The following is an 11,900-nucleotide window of genomic DNA, read 5'->3' on the forward strand; positions in this document are numbered from 1 at the left end:
AGTAAAATGGGGTCAGTGAGAGTATGGTTGTGGGCGACCACGGACTAGCTGGAGTAACTGAACCAAACCAGGCCCCGACTTGCGTCCCTCATTCACTCAAGAGGCTCGGGAGCCTAAAGGGTGAATAGTTGGTAGACGCTTGAGAAAGGGCTTTGAGCAATGGTTCTCAGGGCTCATTTGTACGTGATCACCCACATAACACAATAGATACAACTTATTCTGACCTGGTCATAAATGTAAATAAGGGTCTGTGCTGTCCTTGTTGGTCTGTTTACCATACCTAATATTCCTTTGAAGTATGCACATCTGGAGCAACAAGCTTATCTATTTACCAAGGTCTTCTGGCACCCATGAGTCTGTCTTGCATGCTGAGAAAGGGGAACTTTGGAGGGTTTCACAAACCTGCTAAAAATAAACACCTTCTTAGCTTTGTTTTGCTCATGCTATAAAATGTTGTAAAACCTTGAATAAAGCTGGCACTGCTTGGAGATCATCCACTGTGTCCCTCCTGTCCCCATATCTTTACTTTTCTTTTATTTTCTTCATCCCCTTATCCTCGAGACCCTGATTGTATTGCTGCAGCGCATGCAACATATGGTATGTAGTGAGCTCTCAATAAATGCTTGTTGTTTTTGATGTTATGTTATATGCTAAATCCCATTAAGCATGTGTCTGCTCTATCCCATGATATATTTGTCTATTGTTTGTTTGTTTATGGTGCCCTACGTCTTTCCTTGGGATTAAACTTTCATTTTGCTGGACTTAGTACTACTCCTTAACCTGGACAGTGTCTCTGCCACAGGCCCCAAGGCTTATAAGGCCCCACTGGCCTTCCTCCAGCCAAGCCCCTTGGCTGGTGAAGAGCGAGTGAAGTGTGTAAAGAGTCCATAAGGACTACTCAGACCTCATGCCCATACCCTCAAGATCATGTTCTGAGTACCTAGGAATTCAGAATTTCCTGTCCACATGGCCCCAAGCCCACTTCTAGGACCTGTGCAGTCCTCTTCTTTGGACCTTACCTCCTGTGTGTAGATCACACTTCTAGTTAGACCTGCAGCCTTGCAAGGGGGAGGCTGCTTTAGGTAGGGTAGGATGAAACTTGGACTTGCAGGTTAGGGTTCTACATGTATGATGTGGTTTCCCTCGCAGAAAAAGATGGAGCTAGTGGTAGGAAGAAAGAGAGGGAAATGTCACAATTTGGAAATCTTCATCTGTACTCCTATCTAAACTCTGCAAAGGTTAAGGAAGCACTTGGCTGGATTATATCCTTTGGAATTTTTTTTTTCCAGTGAGCAACTGTGGGAAGAAAATTTATGAGTCCTCACATTAAACAAAGCTTATTCCTGTCATTCCACTGGACTGCTAATTTAGCTGGGGCTAGATATTCATCTATCTATATTTTTTTAAAATCAAACTTTGAAAGTATTGCTCTAATATTTTTCAGCATGTAATTTCATTGATGAAAGGTACAATACAAACTGATTCTTACCCTTCCCCATTCACCCACTCCCCAGAAGGTTTGTTTTGTTTTGATTTTCTCTTCATCCTTCATATTCTGAAATTTCACCTTGATATATCCAGGTATGCATCTTTTTTTATATACCTTGCTTTTCACTTGTGGACATTTTAGATCTGCAGATTCTTGCCTTTCTTTAGTACCAGAAAATTTTAAATTTACTCTGGATATTGCCATTCTCATTTTCATAAATGTCAACTATAAGATTTTGACCTCCCAGATTGATTCAATTTTTCTCTCCCCCTGTTGCCAATGAGGGACACGAAGAACAAGGCATGTGCTTGGCTAATGTATACCACAAATCTTTCTATATCTTTGCAACTAAATTGATATGTGTACAGGTTAGCTATAGCTTCATAACAAATAACTACAAACTTCAAGGGCATTCAACAAAGGCATTCCTCGTGCAACTGCAGGTTGATTGGGAGCTGTGCCCTTGACTGGGGCAGTTCAGTTCTGCAGGTTAGTCATCTTCCTGAGGCTAGAGGGCTAGCCCTGGTTTATCTTCCTGGGGATGCTAAAAGCACAAGAGTATATAGGCCTAATGATGTATTCACGGAAAATTGCTTCACTTCTGCTAACATCCCACCGGTCAAAGCAAGACACTTACACCCTGGCACTGTGTGAGGGCACTGCAAAGTTACATGGCTGAATGTGTGGGTGTAGGGAAGGGTGAAGAATCAGGCCTTAGCACCATCATAGTCTGGGTGCGTTACTACCCTCCCAGAGTACTCAGGTGGCCAGCTCTGGTACCACAAGTTGAAAAAGCCTGACAGAAATGTTCTCCAGTGCACACTTGCAGCTTTGTATCTACAAAGGCCCTGATATGTGACTTAAGCTAACAAAAGACCTTTTGTAACAAGAGGGCTACAATTCCATATAAATACAATTTTGTCTTGTAAATTTGCTCATGTAAACCGCATAGAAAAGATAGTGTTGGGGGACCTGGGTGGCTCAGTCAGCTGGGTGTCTGCCTTCAGCTCAGGTCATGATCCTGGAGTCCTGAGATGAAGCCCTACTTAGGGTTCCTTGCTCAGTGACGAGTCTGCTTCTCTATCTGCCTTTCCCCTCCAGCTTGTGCTCACTTTCTCTCTCTCACTCTGTCTCTCCCAAATAAATAAATAAATTTTTTTTTTTAAAAGGTAGTCTTGGGACACCTTTAAAAAAAGGTGACTTGGTGACTCAGTCAGCTGGGTGTCTGCCTTCAGCTTGGGTCATGATCCAGGTCCAGAGATTGAGCCCCGCATTGGGCTCCCTGCTCAGTGGGGAGCCTGCTTCTCCTTCACTCTGTGCACACACTCACTCTATCTCTCTCTCCCAAATAAATAAGTAAAATCTTAAAAAAATAAAAATAAAGATAGTCTTACATTCATGAGAGCACAGTAAAATTCTTCTTGGGCTGACTATAACTTGAATAGCCAGGTATTAATCATTGCCCGCAGCCTAATTATACTGGGAATAACCTGATAAACCTCTTCTTCTTCTTCTTCTTTTTTTTTTTTGTTTAAAGATTTTATTTATTTATTCATGAGAGACACACACACAGAGAGGCAGAGACACAAGCAGAGGGAGAAGCAGGCTCCCCGTGGGAAACTCGATCTCCACACTCCGGGATCACAACCTAAACCAAAGGCAGACACTCAACCACTGAGCTCCCTAGGCATCCCTGATAAACCTCTTCAACTCATGATTGCCATGTCCATAGTAATATAGAAAGAAGAGGGATCCAGAATTCTCACACCAGAAAAATAAAATCTTTAAAAAATTATATAATTTGGATTGTTTGAATAAAATCCAAAATAGACTAAAATGAAGCAGTTTAATTAAACAATTGATTGATAATACCTTCAACAAGCACTTAAATCTTATAAAAGGTGATTGAGCTGTCTCTTGGAATGACTTCCATTTTTATCACACTTAAGATCTGTAGATATGTTGAGGGCCCCAACTATAAGCTTCTGCCAAAGGTCGTCAATATGTTTTGTATCTACAGAAACTTTCTGCTATGGCATTTTATCTTAATTATTGTCAAAGTAAGGTAAGTAAGGACAAATACATCTTTAGTTCAAGTTTTATTCCTCCTTCTGGTGTCAGAGATTAATTCTGAAGAACAGTGTCAGTACAGTTATTGTTGATATTATTTTTCATGCTTTTTATCCAGAACTGACTTTGGATTTATAGGAAGGTTTGCAAAAACAGCAGAGAGTTTTCATATATCCCTCACTCATCTCCCTCTAATGTATAACCACAGAAAATGATCAAAACCAGAATCAACAGTAGTACAATGTTAATTTAGTACAAGGTTACTACAACTATAGTAAACTACAGTTCTTTTTTTTCTAGGATTTTATTTATTTATTCATGAGAGACACAGAGAGAGAGGCAGAGACACAGGCAGAGGGCGAAGCAGGCTCCCTACAGGGAGCCGGATGCGGGACTCCATCCTGGACCCCGGGATCATGCCCTCTGCCATAGGCAGATACTCAACCACTGAGCCATCCAGATGCTCCTAAACTACAGTTCTTATTCAAATTTCACCAATTTGTGGTGCCTGGCTGGCTTGGTCTATAGGGCATGTGGCTCTTGATCTCAGGGTCAGGAGCTTGAGCCCCACATTGGGGGTAGAATTACTTACATAAATAAACAACATTTTTTTTTCACAAAATTTTTTCAGTAATACCTTTTTTTTTCTTCTAAAATCATATCTGGGATCTCACAGAACATTACGTTATCATTCATGATTTATCCATACTTCCTTCTAGTCAATAATAGTTCCTCAGTGTTCCCTTGTCTTTCATGATCTTGACAGTTTGAAGAAAAATAATAATTTTTTTGGACATCCCTCAACTTGGATTTGCAACCAGCTTCTTTCACTTCACATTTTTTTAAAAAAAACTTTATTTATTTATTCATGAGAGACATAGAGAGAGAGAGGCAGAGACACAGGCAGAGAGAGAAGCAGACTCCATGCGGGAAGCCCGATGCAGGACTCGATCCGGGGACTCTAGGATCATGCCCTGGGCCAAAGGCAGGCGCTAAACCGCTGAGCCACCCAGAGATCCCCACACTTCACATGTTTTAAATGCTTATCCACGTTATAGTGTAAATCAATATTTTGTTCCTTTTTATGACTAAATAATGTTCTATTCCATGGATATATGATGTGTGTAAACCACATTTTGTTTATCCATTCATCAGTTCATAGGCATTTGGGTTGTTTCCATTTTGTAGCTATTATTAAGAGTGGTGCTATGAGCATTCATGTACAAGTTTTTATGTGGGTGTATGTTTTCATTTCTTTTGGATAATACCTAGGAATGGAATTGCTGGGTCATATAGCAACTATATGTTTAACTTTTTGAATATTGCTAAATTGTTTTCTAAAGGTACCACACCATTTTACATTCCCACCAGCAATATATGAGGATTCTAATTTTTTCAGGAACACTTGCTTTTATCTGTCTTTTTCATTATGGGTATCATGTCCCATAGTTTTTAAGAGTTCTGTATATTGTAAAATATTTGGCCTCTTGTTTATGTATATTTTCTGAGTATTTTCTCCCCAGTTGTCAATTGTTTTTGACTTGATTCATGGAATTTTTGTCAAACAAATTTATTAGAGATTTTATCTTCACCTTAGTGATTTAAGGTGTCACCTTTGTCACACACTGCTTCCATATATATTTGGGTCTGATTCTAACTTTTATTGTACTCCAGTGGCCCACTTGCCTATTCTTGCACCAATACCATACTGTTTTGATTATAATGACTTTTATTTATTTATTAATACCTAGTAAAGTTAGTCCCAAACCATTTTTCTTTTTCAGTGTTTTCTTGGTCATTCCTACATGTTTGTTTTTCTATATGAACTTTAGTATCAACTTGTCTGACTGTATAAAACAGTTTGCTGATAGTTTTCTTGGAACCGCATTAACTTTACAAATTAACATAGGGAGAACTTACATCTTTGGGATGTTCAGTCACTCTATCCAGGAACAGGGAATGTCTTTCTATTTGTTCAAGCCTATTTTATTGTCCTTAAGTAGTGCTGTAAGATTTTCCTCATATAGGGACACCTGGGTGGCTCAGCGGTTGAGCATCTGCTTAGGGCATGATCCCAGAGTCCCGGGATCGAGTCCCACATCAGGCTCCCTGCGTGGAGACTGCTTCTTCCTCTGCCTGTGTCTCTGCCTCTCTCTGTGTGTCTCTCATGAATAAATTAATAAAATTGTAAAAAAAAAAAGTTTTCCTCATATAGCGTTTATACATCTGTTGTTAAAATTAATTCTAACTACTTAATCTTGTTTGTTTTTATAGTAAAGAGGGTTGTCTCTAACATTGTTTTCTGTTTATTGTTTGTGGATATAAAGGCTATTGATTTTTATATGTTAATGTCATATACTTCACTGAATTATTTTATTGAGTAAATTAAATTTATCATTGATTTTTTCTGGGTTTCCAGGTATAGTATCATATCATCTGCAAATATAAATAGTTTTACTTCTTCTTTATCCATTCCAATGCCTCTAATTGATTTCTCTTGTCTAATTGCATTGGCTAATACCTCTAGTACAATGTTGGATAATAGTGGATAGTGTGCATTCATGTCTTATTTCCAGTCCTAAAAGCATTGCTGGTGGCATCCAATCAATAAGGAATTAGCTTTAGGAGCATGAGTGTGTGTGTGTGTGTGTGTGTGTGTGTGTGTGTGTGTGTTAAAGGGATACATGCCCCCTAATGTTTTTATAGCAGCATTATTACAATAGCCAAATGCAAATAGCCCAAGTGTCTATCAACTGATGAATGGCTGAAGAAAATATGGTATATATTAAAACGGAATTTTAGTATTACTCAGCCATCAAAATGGAATGAAATATTGCATTTTCAATGACATGGATGGAGCTAGAGAGTTTATGCTAAAAGAAATAAATCAGAGAAAGACAAATGCCATATGATTTTACTCATATGTGGAATTTAAGACAAAACAAATGAGCAAAGGGGAAAAAAGAGAGAGGCAAGATAAGAAATAAACTCTTTTAAAAAATATTTTATTTATTTATTCATGAAAGACAGAGAGAGAGAGAGAGGCAGAGACACAGGCAGAGGGAGAAGCAGACTCCATGAAGGAAGCCCGATGCGGGACTGGATCCCGAAACTCCGGGATCATGCCCTAAGTCAAAGGCAGACTCTCAACCACTGAGCCACCCAGGCATCCCCCAAGAAGTAAATTCTTTAAGTGTAGAGAATGAACTGATGGTTACCAGAAAGGAGATGGGTGGGAGGATGGGTTAAATGGATGATGGGGATTAAGGAGGGCACTTGTGATGAGCACTGGAGATTGTATGGAAATGTTGAATCACTATATTATACATCTGAAATTAATATCACACTGTATGTTAACTAACTGGAATTTAAATAAAAACTTTTTAAAAAGGTATTCTTTAATTCCTATATTTCTGAGTGTTTTCATGATAAATGGGTATTGATTCATTCAAAGGCTTTCTCAGCTTCTATACAAACATAACATGATCTTTTCCTTTGATTTATTATTATGGTATGAATTAATTAATTTACAAATATTAAACCAGGTTTGCATTTCTGGAATAAATCCCACTTGGTTTTGATGTTTTATTTTCTTAATGTGGCATTGAATTCTTTTTGCTAATATTTTATTTAAAATTTTTATATCAATGAACATTATGTTGGTCAATAGTTTTCTTTCTCTGCAGTGTATCTAGTTTAGATATCAGTATTATGTTTGCTTCATAAAAGAGATTAGAGGGGCACCTGGGTGGCTCAGTCAGTTCAGTGACTGCCTTTGGCTCAGGTCATTATCCCAGAGTCCTGGAATAAAGCCCTGCATGCAGCTCCCTGCTCAGCTGGGAATCTGCTTCTCTTTCTGCTCCTCACCTCATTTGTGCCTCTCTCTCTAGCTCTCTTTCTCTCTCTCAAATAAAATCTTTTAAAAAAAAAGAAATTAGAAATTTTTCCTTCCTTTTAAGTGTCCTATATTAATGTTTTGGTAGAATTTTTCTGTGAAATTGTCTGGGTCTGGTACTTTTCTCTGGGGGGTAGTTACTTAATAATTTTCTGTATCTTCTATGGAAATTGATCTTTTAAATTTTTCTAATTCTAACGAGTTCAATTTTGCCAATATGAATTTCCCTAGGAAATTACCAATGTCTCTACTATTTGTTTATTTTTTTTAAGATTTTATTTATTCATAGCAAGAGAGAGAGAGGCAGAGCCATAGGCTCCATGCAGGGAGCCCGACCTGGGACTTGATCCTGGGTCTCCAGGATCACACCCCAGGCTGCAGGCGGTACTAAACTGCTGTGCCACCGGGGCTGCCCTACTATTTGTTTATAAGTCATGTATGATTTCAAGTTTTTTCTTGTCTCAATGGTTATTTCCTCTTATTGAGATTCATTTAAAGTGCATTTTAAAAGAAACCAAATATGGGGTGCCTGGGTGGCTCAGTCAGTTAAGTGACTTTTGATTTTGGCTCTTTTCATGATTTCAGGGTCATGGGACCAAGCTCACATTGGGCTCTGTGCTCAGCACAGAGTCTGCTTCAGGTTCTCTCCCTCTGTCCCTCCGCCTACTTGAGCTCCCCCTCTCTGAAATAAATAAGTAAATAAAATCTTTTTATAAATAAATAAACGAACAAATAAACCTCAATATGATGGGCAAAGGAACGAAAGACTTTTTCCTTCTTGGTGCACTTCTATATTACATTTCTCCCCAGTAGAAATATTCATGTAGTACTTATATAATTTTTAAAATATTTTATTTATTTATTTCAGAGAAAGAGAAGCATGAGGGAAGGGCAAGGAAGGGCAGAGGGAGAGGGAGAGAGAGGGAGAAAGCAAACTCATACTGATCATGGAACCCGATGAGGGGCTTGATCCCAGGACCCTGAGACCATGACCTGAACCAAAATCAAGTCAGCCACTCAACCAAATAAGCCAGTTTTATAATTATTTATTACCCTATTTTTATATAATTTTAATATTTATAAATTTAAATTTAAATATATAATTTATTAATTTTATAAATTTATAAAATTTTATAAATTTTGACCATTAAATAAGATATTAGTTTTAGGAGCATGAGTGCGTGTGTGTGTGTGTGTGTGTGTGTTTGTGTGTTAAAGGGATACATGCCCCTAAATAAAATAAATTTAAATATAATTTATTTATAAAATTTTACCCTATATAATTTTAATATTACCCTATTACTTATATAATTTTTAAAAAGCAATATGAACAGAAGAATAAAGTCCAAAAGGACACAGACACATGCATACACTGAGGGGTGGCCTCTAACTAATAAGAGGTCTATGGCTCATTAGCCCCCTTTGATATAAATTAACATGTCAAGATACAATTTGAATCAGTTGATTCTTTTAAAAATTACATTTGTATCTGAGACATATTCTGGAGATGATTGCATTATTAGTTAGATGAGCAAATTTTTAAGGGGCATGCTGTCACCCATCCCTCCAACAAAAAGGAAAGCCTCTCTGTCAGCTTAAATATAGACTCCTCCTGCAGCTCTAGCATGGTCCCCCAGTTATACCAGGTGCTTAAAAGTTGATGACTGAGGGTCATCAATCCCTCAGTCAGTTAAGCATCTGACTCTTGATTTCAACTCAGGTCTTGATCTCAGGTTCGTAAGTTCAAGCTCTGTATTGGACTTCATGGTAGCTGTGGAGCCTACTTCAAAAAAAAAAGTCGATGATTGATTATTACTGTGGCATAATTATACCACCTTATGTTTTCATGATGCTTTTCAGGTGTTCAAAGCACTTCTACAAAACACTTCTACACTTATTTGACCCTCACAATACCAAATTAGGTAGACTTGGTAGGGTATCTTCATTTTACAGGTGAAGGAAAAAATCTCAAAGAGCTTACGTGGCTTTACCAAGGCCATCTGGCTGACATGGGGTGGGTTAGAACTGTCACTAAATCCACTTCTCTTCCCTTTTATGCTATGGTGCTATTGCAGCTTGATTTCTTCTAGGACGTGTTTTAAAAAATCACAATGTTTGCTAAATGATAATGTCAATAGCAGAGATGTTATATAGGCAAAACAATTTAGAAATTGCACTTTTAAATGCTCACTCAGCCTTAAGAGGTAATTATGTAATGACTTAGGAAACCCAGCCACTTTAGAAAACTTACTATAATGGCAAAATTATCTGTGATGCTAAGCAAAAGAATCAAGTATACTTTATTGCTTAGCATTTCTATTTAGCTGCAAGTAGAGTTTTGAGACATTCCACCCCCATCCATTCAACAAATATTTATTGAGTGCCAAGTACATGCCAATCACTTTTTTCAGCACTGAGGATACAGCAGTGGACAAAGCAAAGTCTGTGTTCTCAGAGCTCACACTCTAGTGGAGGGAGACAGATAACAAACAAAAATAAATATACACTATGGAAAATGCTATGGAGGAAGAAATGGCTCTCTTGCTCTCTCTTGCTCACTCAAACAAAATCTTTTTTTAAAAAAAGAAATACTGAACGTTTTATTTATTCATTTATTTTTACCTTCATATCTTCACCACATAGACCCTGTCTTTTGTCTCTTTTTATAATAAATTGAATTTTTCCCTAAAGGACTAAAGCTACATAGCATGGGACTCTTGGAAACTTTAGTTAATAGGGAAAACAATCAGGAGAGATGCACTATTAGCCAGGCATTTGATGAGCTGAACTGCCCTTTGTGTTTCAGAAATCATACTTCTTGCTTAGAATGTTTCTTTATCTTCTTCCTTTATGCAAGGGAAATATCCAGGATACTTAATGTTTTGTGTTACTGTTATCCTCACAGTCTAATGACCTCCAAACCCAATACTCAGTGACTTAAAACAGCAGCCATATCATTACCTTATAATTCTATGGGTTGACCTAACTCAACGGGGCAATTCTGCTGGCCCTCTTGGTGTTTCCCAGCCAGGTGCATCACATGGTAGGGGAGGTTATTGTCATGTGGAAGTTTGCCAGTGATGCAGGAATGGCTGAGTCTTCCTCCTTCCCCCAAGTAGTGTTGGGCTTCTCCTCTCTATTTGGGTTTTCCACTTGGCTGCTTGGGCTTCCTCACAGCATGGCAGCTAAGTTCTAGAAGGTAATGGAAGCTGCGTTTCCTTCTAAAGGATGGGGCCAGAATTGGCACAGCATCATCTCCATTTCATTCTATTAACAGAATCATGGCCAGTCCAGAGTCAATGAGGGAGAGGACTGCACAAGTACATGAGTAGCAAAGAATTGCAGTGCACTGAGATCCATCTTTGGAGACCAGTTATAGCCTTTTCTCATCCTGCATCATTGTTAGGTGCGTTTACTTTTGTTTATAACCAAATAGAAAGTCTACAACACATGCTGATAAAAAATATTATGCAAACACAGAGAAAGGAATGAACAACACTTTCTGGCAGGGAAAAGAAATGTCTTTGAAGGAAAGGATATTTCAAGCCAAATCTTGAATGATGGATTGTCTCCCTGGGCAGCTCAAGTAGGGTAGATGAAGCAGAGAAAATAGCGTGTATGAGCTTGCTGAAGCATAAAGGAGCCAGTAATATTTGGGGAGCAGAGGACTTAGGAACATGTGAAGGGGAGGGGGAGATGGTGGGAAAAAATAAAGAGGATAGCTAGGGTTTGATCAAGGCAGGATATTCCAGGGGCTTAGAGAGTACTTCCACTAGCTGAAAGAAAAGCTAGAACCCCTTTGGGTAAAGTTAATTCCTCAATACACACCATCTACCTGTATTTTGGAATACACATTGAGAGTGTAGGCTTTTGCTTGCCTGGGCTGGCCCGGCCCAGGTGGTTGCCATGACACTAATTTATAAATATCCTCATTCTCCTCTCCTGAGTACAGGGGATTGTGCTCCCTTAATCCCTTTGAAGATAGGGATAGCCTTAAGACTTGCTTAGTTGAAGACATGTAAGTAGAAGTGCTGAGCACGCAGAAGATTTAGAAGTCTATGAAAGAGTGTGCTCTCTTCAGCAGCACATATATGAAAATTGGAACAATACAGAGAAAATTAACATGGCTCCTACACAAAAATGTCATGCAAGTTTGTAAAGCATTCTATATTTTTAAGAACTTATAAAACTCAACATCCAAAAAACAAATAATCCAATTTAAAAATGGGCAGAATATACAAACTGATATTTCTCCAAAGAAGATGTCCAGATGGCCAATAAACACAAGAGAAGATGCTCAACATTACCATCAAGGAAACGCAAATCAAAACTACAATGAGATACCATCTCACATCTGTCAGAATGGCTAAAATCAAGAACACAAGAAACAACAGGTCAAGGAACACTTGTGCATTGTTGGTGGGAATGCAAACTGGTACAGCCACT

At 38.3% G+C, this 11,900-nt stretch overlaps 1 non-coding gene across 1 annotated transcript; it reads left to right on the forward strand.

The window, feature by feature from the left end:
• The first annotated feature begins 11,522 nt into the window (after nt 1-11,522).
• On the forward strand, nt 11,523-11,629 carry LOC112908743 (U6 spliceosomal RNA). The gene has a single exon (XR_003232977.1). It is a non-coding gene; the product is annotated as a U6 spliceosomal RNA (small nuclear RNA).
• The last annotated feature ends 271 nt before the right edge of the window (nt 11,630-11,900 follow it).

This window comes from Vulpes vulpes, chromosome 1 (genome assembly GCF_048418805.1).
Source record: "Vulpes vulpes isolate BD-2025 chromosome 1, VulVul3, whole genome shotgun sequence".
Taxonomy (NCBI): Eukaryota; Metazoa; Chordata; class Mammalia; order Carnivora; family Canidae; genus Vulpes; species Vulpes vulpes.